Below are 12,150 nucleotides of genomic sequence, written 5' to 3'. Positions count from 1 at the left end.
TGATCCCTGTGTTATATTGATCCCTCCCTTTGTTATATTGATCCCTGTATTATGTTGGTCCCTGTGTTATATTGATCCCTATGTTATATTGATCCCTGTGTTATATTGATCCCTGTATCATGTAGGTCCCTGTGTTATATTTTTCACTGTGTTATATTGATCCCTGTATTGTATTGATCCCTGTATTGTGTTGGTCCTTGTGTTATATTGATTCCTGTGACATATTGATCCCTGTATTGTGTTCCCTGTGTTATATTGATCTCTGTCTTATATTGATCCCTGTCTTATATTGATCCCTGTCTTATATTGATCCCTGTGTTATATTGATCCCTGTCTTATATTGATCCCTGTCTTATATTGATCCCTGTGTTATATTGATCCCTGTCTTATATTGATCCCTGTGTTATATTGATCCCTGTCTGATATTGATCTCCATATTATGTTGATCTGTGTTATATTGATCCCTATGTTATATTGACCCCTGGATTATATTAATCCCATTGTTATATTGATCCCTGTATTATATTGATCCCTGTCTTTTCACCTCTTCTCTAAGACGACCTCTTCAACCAATCCCTGGTTGAACCGTTCCTGTTTTGAGGCCATTCAGGCAAGGGATCAGGCATATCGGGCTTGAAAACTCTCCTTCCTCTAGCTCCCATTCAGCTTTCATCACTGCCAGTAGTCACTGCAAGCACGTAATCTGTGAGGCAAAGCGTTCCATTATTGAAAGGAAGTGTGATAATCTCTCCTCGTCATCCATTGATAGGTCTTTCTGGACTTTAGCTAAGGGCATCTCTAACAACTTCTGTCGCTCTACCTTTCCTTCACTTTTCCGTTCTGACGGTCCTATAGCTGTCTCTCCCGTAGACAAAGCAACTCTAATTGGTTCCTGTTTCTCCTCTAACTCCACCTTGGATGATTCTAACATTCCTTCACCCCATGATGCTTCTCTTACTAATCCTATGTCCCTTCCTATAACCTCTTTTCGAATTATCCGAACATTGCTTCTCTCTCTCTGGACACAAGCAAGGCTTATGGTCCTGATGGCATCCATTCCCGTGTACTGCGAGAGCGTGCCTGTGAATTTGCACCTGTGCTTGCTCGTCTGCCTCGTTTTTTGTTGAGTAACCAGATCTTTCCGTACTTGGAAACATACGCTGGGACATTCCAGCCCCAACCTCTCTGACTATCGTCCTGTTGCTTTGACATCTACTATTTCTAAATTCTGAATCCCTCTTTAACTTCCATATCCTCATGAATCTTGAATCTTACAGTCTTCTATCTGATCACCAGTATGGTTTGTGTATGGCGAAATCAACAGGTGATATTCTTTCCTATCTTACGAGTGTCTGGTTATCCTCCCTGAACATTTCTGGGGAATCCTAAATAGTCTTCCTTGATATATCCGAAGTTTTTGACAGGGTGTGGCATCGGGGTTTCACCTGTAAGCTCCCTTCTTTTGACTTCCCTCCCTCACTTTGCTCCTTCATATCGAGCTTCCTCTCTGGCTGATCTATATCAGTAGTTGTAGATGGATTAGCTTCTCCTACTTTCTCCATCAGTATCGGTGTCCTTCAAGGTTCAGTCTTGTCCCTACATTTTTTCTCCTTATCTTTTACGATTTCCTTTCTGCCACAAATAATCAAATGCAACCTTACGCTGATGACTCAACACTGCATTCCTTCATATCCTTCAATTCTTCATCTCTCACTCGATCTGCATTTTGTCTCGACACAACTTCCTCAATAAACTGAAACTTGGACATGCTATCTTTAGTGGTATAGGCGAAATCTGCTTAAGTTCAATGCCTTTAAGAACCAGTTTCTGCTCATAGCTTTATCAAATGTTCCTCAGAACTTTTCTTTCTCCTTCGACGGTTCTGTGATTCCACTTCTTGCCTCATTAGACATATTTGATGTCACTGCAAAATCCACTTTATCTTTGAAACTCCACCTTACGAAAATAGCTTCTGAGAAACTTGGAGTCCTGTTTATATGTCGAAATTTCTTATCATCCGAATAGTTACTCTATCTATACAAGGGACTGATCGGTCCTTTTTTCGTGGAGTACTGCTCTCACATCTGGGGTGGTCCCACTTCTGCATCCTTACTCGACAGAGTTGAGTCGAAAGCGGTCCGACTTATAAACTGTCCCAGGATAACTTCAAAACTTTACCCGCTTGCCCTACGCCGATGATGGATCACTTTCCCTCTTCTATAGATATCACTATGGTTTTCGAACCCGAGAGTGGGCTGCTTGTGTGCCCCCCACCACTAGCTAGACCATGCAATACTCAGCAAGCTGCTGCATTACATGATTACTGTGATGGTCATCAGCAACACAAGGGTGGGCCGTTTTGATAACTGTTTCCTTCCACAGACCTAGAAGCCTTGGAACTCTTTCTCCCCTCATGTCTTTCCCAACAACCATGACCTGGCAAATTATAAAAGACAGATTTTTCAATTCCTCCAAAACTCGTAAATACTTTCCCTTGTCTCCTCTTTTTCCCTTTCATTAACCTCTCTATATTATCAAGTAAGGCTCAACCCTGATGTAGATATTTGCCCGTGACTGGAGCCTCCAACGTAAAGAAAAGTAATGATCATAATACAGGGGTCAGTATGATACAGGAAGTGTTCGGAAGAAAAGAAATTTCGACATCTAAACAGGACTTCCAGTATTGTATTGACCCCGTATTATGATATCCTATATCACATTGATCCCTGTATTATATCAATCCCTATATCATATTGATCTCTATTATATCAATCCTTGTATTGTATTAATCCCAGTGTCATATTAATCCCAGTATTGTACTGATTCCTGTATTATATTGATCCCTCTATTAGTCCAGTTTTATGTTGATCCTTATATCATATTAATCCCTGTATTATACAAATCCTGTCTTATAATCCCAGTAGTATATTGATCCCTGTATTATATTAATCCTAGTATCATGTCAATCCCTGTGTTATATTGATCCCAGTATCATATTAATCCCTGTATTATATTGATCCTGCATTACATTAACCCAAGTATTTTATTGATCTCTGGATTATATTAATCCCAGTATTATATTGATCCCAGTATCAAACCTGGTCCTTTAAACGAGTGATTTAAACAGAGACATCCCCACAGTGGGACGGGATGTTACGTCATTATTCAAAAAAAAGCGAGACAACTCCATCACGCCAGACACATCTCTTGTCACGGCAGCCCGGCAGCCCAGCCAGGTTCACGCTGCCTGTCTGCTGACGGTTGTCGTACCGCAGTACAACACGGGCCCTTCGCCTCCAGGCGGCCCCTTCCCTGTTTGAGAAAGTCCAAATGTTTATATACATACATACATATATATATATATATATATATATATATATATATATATATATATATATATATATATATATATATATATATATATGGTATGTATATATACATACATATATATATATATATATATATATATATATATATATATATATATATATATATATATATATATATATATATATATATATATATGGACTTGATGGTCCATGAAAGAGGTTATCTATAAAGAGGAAGAAGATGACACAATGTAGAGACAGGCACAAAATAGCCAAGCAAAAGGCACCTCGCTGGGGATGATGATGTAAACACCTGTTAATCCTACTGTCAACTGTCACTTGTTTAAGTTTTTCACACACACACACAGTCATATGTTTGACGTCCAATAAGAGTGGTCCAGTTCTGAGGTTGTCAGTGTTGATTTCCCTCCAGCTCTCTGCCCTTGATGGAGTTTATGACTTCCATTGTGAGGCGGAGAGCGACTTTCCCACAGCCTCACGACGTCCCTCACACACTCACCACACCTTTGTGGTATCTCCCTCACACACTCACCACACCTTTGTAGTATCTCCCTCACACACTCACCACACCTTTGTAGTATCTCCCTCACACACTCACCACACCTTTGTAGTACCTCCCTCACACACTCCCCACACCTTTGTAGTATCTCCCTCACACGCTCACCACACCTTTGTAGTATCTCCCTCACACGCTCACCACACCTTTGTAGTATCTCCCTCACACACTCACCACACCTTTGTAGTATCTCCCTCACACGCTTACCACACCTTTGTAGTATCTCCCTCACACACTCACCACACCTTTGTAGTATCTCCTTCACACACTCACCACACCTTTGTAGTACCTCCTTCACACACTCACCACACCTTTGTGGTATCTCCCTCACACACTCACCACACCTTTGTAGTATCTCCCTCACACACTCACCACACCTTTGTGGTATCTCCCTCACACACTCACCACACCTTTGTGGTATCTCCCTCACACACTCACCACACCTTTGTGGTATCTCCCTCACACGCTCACCACACCTTTGTAGTATCTCCCTCACACACTCACCACACCTTTGTAGTACCTCCCTCACACACTCACCACACCTTTGTGGTATCTCCCTCACACTCTCACCACACCTTTGTGGTATCTCCCTCACACACTCACCACACCTTTGTGGTATCTCCCTCACACGCTCCCCACACCTTTGTGGTATCTCCCTCACACGCTCCCCACACCTTTGTGGTATCTCCCTCACACACTCACCACACCTTTGTGGTATCTCCCTCACACGCTCCCCACACCTTTGTGGTATCTCCCTCACACACTCACCACACCTTTGTGGTATCTCCCTCACACACTCACCACACCTTTGTGGTATCTCCCTCACACACTTACCACACCTTTGTGGTATCTCCCTCACACGCTCCCCACACCTTTGTGGTATCTCCCTCACACGCTCCCCACACCTTTGTGGTATCTCCCTCACACACTCACCACACCTTTGTGGTATCTCCCTCACACACTCACCACACCTTTGTGGTATCTCCCTCACACGCTCCCCACACCTTTGTGGTATCTCCCTCACACACTCACCACACCTTTGTGGTATCTCCCTCACACACTCCCCACACCTTTGTGGTATCTCCCTCACACACTCACCACACCTTTGTGGTATCTCCCTCACACACTCACCACACCTTTGTGGTATCTCCCTCACACACTCACCACACCTTTGTAGTACCTCCCTCACACACTCACCACACCTTTGTAGTACCTCCCTCATACGCTCACCACACCTTTGTGGTATCTCCCTCACACACTCACCACACCTTTGTGGTATCTCCCTCACACACTCACCACACCTTTGTAGTACCTCCCTCACACACTCACTACACCTTTGTAGTACCTCCCTCACACACTCACCACACCTTTGTAGTATCTCCCTCACACACTCACCACACCTTTGTAGTATCTCCCTCACACACTCACCACACCTTTGTAGTACCTCCCTCACACACTCACCACACCTTTGTAGTACCTCCCTCACACACTCACCACACCTTTGTAGTATCTCCCTCACACACTCACCACACCTTTGCAGTATCTATTGACGGCTCTCCACATCGTCTTCGACCATGAGGAGCTATAACCTCGTCTAACCCCTTCTTCCTCCTGGCTATTCTGCCTTCAACACTCAGGTGCACAAACACATGATGAGCTTCCTTCGCTCCACGTCTTACCCTGGATCACTCTCACTCGTGATGGCTGTGATCAGGGGCGTCTTCTGTCTGTACCACGTCGGTCACTGTATCTGAAAATAGATCAAACAACAATGAAAAAAAAATTTGAAGGGGAACGAGACTTTTTCTCTTTCTTTTTCATCTGTAAAAAAAAGGGTCGCTTGTGAGGCTAATTGTATCCCAACACCTTTGAAAACTTCGCCAAATTTATGCTCATCTTTCCCACCTTTCCACCCGCGCTAGCCAGACGGGTGCTTGATAGAGCCAGCTGAGGTTGTCTGATGGTTCTATCTCTCGACCAGCTGACATAAAAGCTTTCATAGTATGTGTCGTGCGCTTCAACGAATCAAAAATTAGTGTGACACATTGGATAGATTAAATTGTTGAGTCATTTTTCCACCAGTGATCACCATCTTCTCCTCTAGGGAACACATTAATCAATAATTAATCAGTGATTAATATTTCCTTCAATGAATTTTAGATGTCATTACTTTATGTACAGAGAGCACTTCACTGGTAGCTTCTCAAGTGACGCTCTGTGCGGGTGCAGAGATGGTAGATGAAATCGCGTCCCTCCTCCCTTATGTCTCTTTATTTAGGGCAGCACATATGGTCGTGCCATCTGCTGGCTTCTCATCACAAACTCTACACATTTTTCTCTCCATGTTTTCTCTCTTTGTTCTTTCCTTCACGTCTAGAGTCTCGTAGATTCTCCTGTTTCTGTACTTTTACCCATCTCCTTCTTTTATTCTCTGTTGGCAGCTTCCATTTATCTCCCCCCCAACATAAACAAAAGCTAACTGGTCGAGGTGATCGTGACCCACTCGTGTGTCCACCATGTTCACGATATCAGTCATCATGTGAGACACAGACGGTCCTGTATATACAACCGCAAGGTAATGTAACACTTTTACCAACAACGAATGATTACTTTCTTCATGGCTTCCCCGAGTGAGAGATGGTGAGTCCGGGCCCTGGTACAGCAGGACCCTGGCACAGCAGGACCTTGGCACAGCAGGGCCCGGGTACAGCAGGGCTAGGGTACAGCAGGGCCCGGGTACAGCAGGACCCTGGTACAGCAGGGCCCGGGTACAGCAGGGCTAGGGTACAGCAGGGCCCTGGCACAGCAGGGCCAAGGCACAGCAGGGCCAGGGTACAGCAGAACCCTGGTACAGCAGGGCCAGGGTACAGCAGGGCCCTGGCACAGCAGGGCCAGGGTACAGCAGGGCCCGGGTACAGCAGGGCCAGGATACAGCAGGACCAGGGTACAGCAGGGCCAGGGTACAGCAGGACCAGGGTACAGCAGAACCCTGGTACAGCAGGGCCCGGATACAGCAGGACCCTGGTATAGCAGGGCCAGGGTACAGCAGGGCCCGGGTACAGCAGGACCTCGGCACAGCAGGGCCAGGGTACAGCAGGACCCGGGAACAACAAGACCCTGGCACAGCAGGGCCCGGGTACAGCAGGGCCAGGGTACAGCAGGACCCTGACACAGCAGGGCCCGGGTACAGCAGGACCTTGCTCCAGCAGGACCCGGGTACAGCAGGACCCTGGCACAGCAGTGCCCGGGTACAGCAGGACCCGGGTACAGCAGGACCCTGGCACAGCAGTGCCCGGGTACAGCAGGACCCGGGTACAGCAGCGCACTGGTACAGCAGGACCCTGTTTATTTTCAGTCCGACCCTGTCCATGGCCGCTGTGTGGCTTAAGCCAAGCACAGGTGTATGAATTCGGACGCGGTCGTCTCGTTTGAGAGTGAATTTCTTTTAAGCTGAGGAGCTACGGTAAGAACCAGTGAGCCTTGCGTAGTATTACTGACCACCCATCCTAGGGACGCTAAAGACGGGCGTCCTACGACTGTCTATCTCTTGTCGTGGGGACGAGCGCGCCTTGTGGCCCCTCACAAGAGACAGTCTTAGCTCCCTCATCATAAGCCTTGAGTTTATAGCGAGCTCAGTGAAGTCCGAGTGAGAGCGAGAGTACCTGGGAACTTTGACTATCTTGTGTCACCACTGTTTCACGTCATCTGTGCTGGGCAGTCAATGGTCACAGACGGTCTCTCTCACACACACTGTTGACACGTCTGTTAGATTGGTTCTTACAGATACCCAGCTGGTATGACTCACTCCTCCCAAGCTGCGCCTTCACGGCTTCTCAGTCCCACGCCCAGCCTGGGATGCGCCATCCATCTCTTGACGACCTTACTGAAGCCACAGAGGAACTCCTGTTTACCAGTACCAGGTAAACAGAGAGGGATCGTCAGCCAAGTCCACCTATGGACTCTGTTGCCCAGACCCGCTACTGTACGTCGTCCATCCGTGTTTACTTACCGGTAGGAACGCGGGTTTATACTGGAACCCATACCCGCCCTCCCTACCTGGGTGTGCCAGGTGGGTTGACGGATCCCTCCCCATACACTCTCCTCCCAGTGTGTCGGCTATCCCACCCCCTCACTCCCTCATGTTCGCCGCCTCACTCTTCATGCCAACCCACCAGACGCTTCTCCTCGACCCTTCCCTCCACTATTAAGAAGGGGTCTTTCCCCTCCCGCCACAGTCCATGGGATGAAGTTAAGGTTGCAAGAACCAAACCCAGGCAAAGTGTTTTTTTTTTTCACCACCACAACCATAGATCACCACCAGGTATTGTCCAAGACCATCAACGTCAAAATAACAGCAGGGCAAATGTATATGGGTCACCTGCAGCGCTCAGGAAGCTGGCCACCTCCGCTGAGTGGGACTACGGGTCAGGAAGTGTGGTAATGTTTTCTGTGTGTGTGTGTGTGTGTGTGTGTGTGTGTGTGTGTGTGTGTGTGTGTGTCTGTGTCTGTGTCATGTGTGTGTGTGTGTGTGTCATGTGTGTGTGTGTGTGTGTGTGTGTGTCATGTGTGTGTGTCATGTGTGTGTGTGTGTGTCATGTGTGTGTGTGTGTGTCATGTGTGTGTGTGTGTGTGTGTGTGTGTGTGTGTGTGTGTGTGTGTCTGTGTCATGTTTGTGTGTGTGTGTGTGTGTGTGTGTGTGTGTGTGTGTGTGTGTGTGTGTGTGTGTGTGTCATGTGTGTGTGTGTGTGTGTGTGTGTGTGTGTGTGTGTTTGTGTCATGTTTGTGTGAGTGTGTGTGTGTGTGTGTGTGTGTGTGTGTGTGTGTGTGTGTGTGTGTGTGTGTGTCTGTGTCATGTGTGTGTGTGTGTGTGTGTGTGTGTGTGTGTGTGTCTGTGTCATGTGTGTGTGTGTGTGTGTGTGTGTGTGTGTGTGTGTGTGTGTGTGTGTGTGTGTCTGTGTCATGTGTGTGTGTGTGTGTGTGTGTGTGTGTGTGTGTGTGTGTGTGTCTGTGTCATGTGTGTGTGTGTGTGTGTGTGTGTGTGTCTGTGTCTGTGTCATGTGTGTGTGTGTGTGTGTGTGTGTCATGTCGAGGGCAGTTGGGGAGCAAGTGGTCAGTGCTTAAAGTATAGAAGTGCCATCTTGGGCATGAGGGGTCTTGTGATGTGTTAACTAGGTGATCGTGATGTTGGAGAGATGGGTGGTGTACAGAATGTTGGAGGGATGGGTGGTGCACAGAATGTTGGAGAGATGGGTGGTGTACAGAATGTTGAGGGAGATGGGTGGTGTGCAGAATGTTGGAGAGATGGATGGCGTACAGAATGCTGGAGAGATGGGTGGTGTACAGAATGTTGGAGAGATGGGTGGTGTACAGAATGTTGGAGAGATGGGTGGTGTACAGAATGTTGGAGAGATGGGTGGTGTACAGAATGTTGGAGAGATGGGTGGTGAAGAGATGGTAGGGGGAGAGATGGGTGGTGAAGAGATGGTAGGGGGAGAACAACACATCTGTAGCCCATGATTAAGGAGAGACAAACCCTCAGGTTTGTGAAATGTCTGGTGGTGGTGAGTGAGTGAGGGACTGAGTGTGAAAACAGTAACATGAAAAAGAGTCTTGATATTCATCGAGTTCTGAGGCACCCAGTGATGTCGGCGCCCCACTGGGGACGACCAATACGTCACCTGCAGCGACAGTACGAGGCATATTTACCGTCTGGCAAGTGGGGAGGATACGGCGAGAGGGAGGAGGCCATCTGAGGGACGGGACAAATGATAACACGAGTCGGCCGGACAGCTACAAATAGCGAAGGCATCAACACCAGCGGAGACATGACAAGTGTGGCAGCAGCCCGGCCATTACCACCTGCACCACCACTACCACCACTTACCCTACCACTACTGCCACTACCCTGCAACTAACACTACCACTTACCCTACCACCACCACTACGACCACTTACCCTGCCACCACCACCACCACTAACACTTGCCCGGCCACCACTGCCACTACCGTGCCACCACCACTACCACCACTTACCCTACCACTACTGCCACTACCCTGCAACTATCACTACCACTTACCCTACCACCACCACTACGACCACTTACCTGCCCACCACTGCAACTACCCTAACTACCACTACCACTTACCCTGCACCACCACTACCACTTACCCTGCACCACCACTACTACCACTTACCCTGCCACCACCACTACCACTTACCCTGCCACCACCACACCCACTTTACTGCCGGCCATAAGGGCACAAACACCACCATCACGACCCACTCACACGCCACAATAGAGCCAAGTCTGGGGTCCAGACAACACGTTGTTAGTGGTGGGTACTGGACGATGGCTCCCTCCAGGGGTAATTCAGACCAGCTGAGGAGGGAGGAAGGGGAGTAGTGTGTCATCGCTTGCCACTCTGGCTGGTGTGGGACGACCCAGGAGCCGGCGGTGGACGACACCAGCAGACGTGTGTAGGGCGGGGGCGCGGGCGGGCGGGCGCCACTGTCCTCCCTCACATGGCCAACAGATCGTGTGTGAGGGACGGGCGGGCTGGCTGCCTCGCCTCACACACACAGATGAACCTGGTGTGTACGTTGACTGCCAGGATCAGAATGGAGGAGCCATCGTCTGCGTGGGCCAGGGAGGACATCATGGGGTAGATGATGAGGGCATTCTCATACCAGGCTCCTGAGGGACGAGGTGTGCTGGTAGCGTGACGTGGTGTGCTGGTAGAGTGACGTGGTGTGCTGGTAGAGTGACGTGGTGTGCTGGTAGAGTGACGTAGTGTGCTGGTAGAGTGACGTAATGTGCTGGTAGAGTGACGTAGTGTGCTGGTAGGTTGCAAGACAAAGTACTTTAACGGGGGTTGCAATATACTTTTGGCAGGAGTTGAAAGCTACTTTGAAGTTTGTCTCTAATCTTTCTGATGGCTACTGGCGCATGGAAGACATCGACAGTTTCTGGGTTTTGTTACAGTGAGGGAACACTGTACGTCTTGCTCCACCCACAACCTGTCCTGGATGTTGGTGTGGGGGAGTGGGAGCAAGCAGCCCCACTCCGGTAGGTGGGTTGCCAAAGGCAGGATGGTGACCAAAGAAAGGCTACGCACACACATGAGTCTCGACACCCGACTGCCATCCATGACCCAGACATTGTGAATCCAGAAGTCCGAAATGTATCGTATAGGTACAGTGTCAAAGTTCATATGTTATCATACGGCAGTGGACAGCTCCCTTGGTAGCCTAGGTGTGTAACTCGTGATCTCTAAGAAGCAGATCTTAAAAGACTTCCAGATACTCAACAGCCATGGCTTGTTTGTGACATCACATTCTTCAGAAACTCCAACATGGCAAAGATATGTAAACCGACGTTGCTCCTCCAGTTTCTAATCTTGTTAACAAAGGATTTGATTTCCTTATCGACAGTCTTGTTTACATCCCCTTGCACTTCCAAGTCAGTAAGTTTGAGCTGTCCAAAAATGTCCAAAAGGCTGGCTAATTTGATTTCCCAACAGTTTAAGCCGAGACCAAAACCCTTTCGTTTTAGTCAGTAAAAAAAAAAAAAGGATTGCTTTCCTCACCAAGTGCAAAAACACATCAGATAACAACGAACCTTTCCAAAGCCAGCTGACCAATGTATGGAAAGGCAGGAAGGGTTAATAACGAAGCCCATCCACATCGTAATACACTTTTTAGGTATGGTGTGAGGCGAGGACATCTGTCCTCACATACGATGATAATCTTTATATCTGTATTACGAATGTCCGGGAGTTCGAACGTGAGTGGTGTTGAAGAACCGTATTCACAATCACTTTCCAAAGTGTTAGTTGCTGGCAAGTTTGATCTGAGGCCAAGATTGGTATAGTTTCTGCCATGAATCTTTAACCTTGTCTGTCAAGACCTTCACCTTCGTAGAATTGAGTGATTTCCTACGTCATATCTCAACATTCCCTTGATATCTCAAGGTTATCACAGAATCTGAAATTCTTCCTTCAGATCTCCACCATAAACGTATCTCATGAACATCTTCAAGAGAGAGATTCGACCCCGGACATCGGGGGATCCAGTCTGGTTGAATTCTTCTCTTAACGACATATATTACGGTCATCCATAAGGTAAACTTTACGATCCACTCAGAAATTGCTGAATGACCTAGGCCATGTCGTAAGTTACCCTCTGGGTACGAGCCTCAGTGTGGCGACATCTGACATCTCTCTCCTCAGTCCTGTCTCCGCGTCC

At 47.7% G+C, this 12,150-nt stretch overlaps 1 protein-coding gene across 3 annotated transcripts in view; it reads left to right on the top strand.

Annotated features, from left to right (window-relative positions):
• LOC139750378 (uncharacterized) overlaps positions 1-12,150 on the top strand; it is a 470,005-nt gene that overhangs the window by 450,918 nt on the left and 6,937 nt on the right. The gene's annotated exons all lie outside the window — the stretch shown is intronic.

This window comes from Panulirus ornatus, chromosome 9 (genome assembly GCF_036320965.1).
Source record: "Panulirus ornatus isolate Po-2019 chromosome 9, ASM3632096v1, whole genome shotgun sequence".
Classification (NCBI taxonomy): Eukaryota; Metazoa; Arthropoda; class Malacostraca; order Decapoda; family Palinuridae; genus Panulirus; species Panulirus ornatus.
Note: the sequence above shows the minus strand (reverse complement) of the source record. Positions and strands in the feature narration are given on the sequence as shown.